The following is an 855-nucleotide window of genomic DNA, read 5'->3' as shown; positions in this document are numbered from 1 at the left end:
TTTTCGTCGCCGCCTTCCCTTTCCTCTTTATTCCGGCGACGGACGGGCCCCGGTCTTCTCCCCTCGCCAGGGGGTTGAGTTGTTTGGCAACCCCCTGCAGAGGGGGCCTGAAGAACGGCGCCCTCAAGTCCTCCTCCATTAGGATCATCGGAGGAGGACCCATCTCACCGTCGGCAGCCCCCTTAGCAGCCGACATCGTCTTCGGTGCCGCCTCGCTGGGGGGATTCCTCCCCTCGCGGACTTCGCCTTCGAGGCGCTCCTTCTCTGCGCGGAGGAGGGTGACCTCATGTCGAAGCCTCCGCCTCTCCTCCTCCCAGACTCTTACGCTAAAGCGCCTCTCTTCTACAGCGCTGTCCGCGCTGTTAGGGCCGTCGTCTCCTACCTGCTCGCTCGCCCTCGAGACGGTCGTGCTTAGGGCTGCGGATAATTTAGCATAAGCCGTCCACAGGTCCCTAACGATGTCCCCTTTTATGTTACGGGACTTTTCGACCGCCTTGGCGATGGTGCCGAGCTCCCTAGTTGCCACGGCAGCTACGGCACCAAGCGGCTGCTCCTCGTATTCGAGGGCGAGCTCGACGGCCCTCTCAACGGCCTTCCTCGCGGACGCGGAGGAGGGTGCCACCTCGGGATCAATAATTAGGAGGTGATCCCTCTTCAGCTGACGGGCTTTGGCTCTGTCAGCCCTTCTAGCCCGGGCCTTCGCTGTAAATTTCCCGACGTTGTCGGGGTTCAGCGCTGGCCGGCCCCTTCTCCTCTCGTTTGACTCCTCCTCGCTACCCGAGGAGGAGACCAACACAGCCGGTTTTCGTTTCCGGCTTTCCTCCTCAAGGGAGGCCATCGAGACCGTAGAAGCGG

The sequence above is a fragment of the Mycetomoellerius zeteki genome, unplaced genomic scaffold (genome assembly GCF_001594055.1).
Source record: "Mycetomoellerius zeteki isolate Tzet28-1 unplaced genomic scaffold, Tzet1.0 scaffold781, whole genome shotgun sequence".
NCBI classification, from domain to species: Eukaryota; Metazoa; Arthropoda; class Insecta; order Hymenoptera; family Formicidae; genus Mycetomoellerius; species Mycetomoellerius zeteki.
This window is presented reverse-complemented; position numbering follows the sequence as displayed.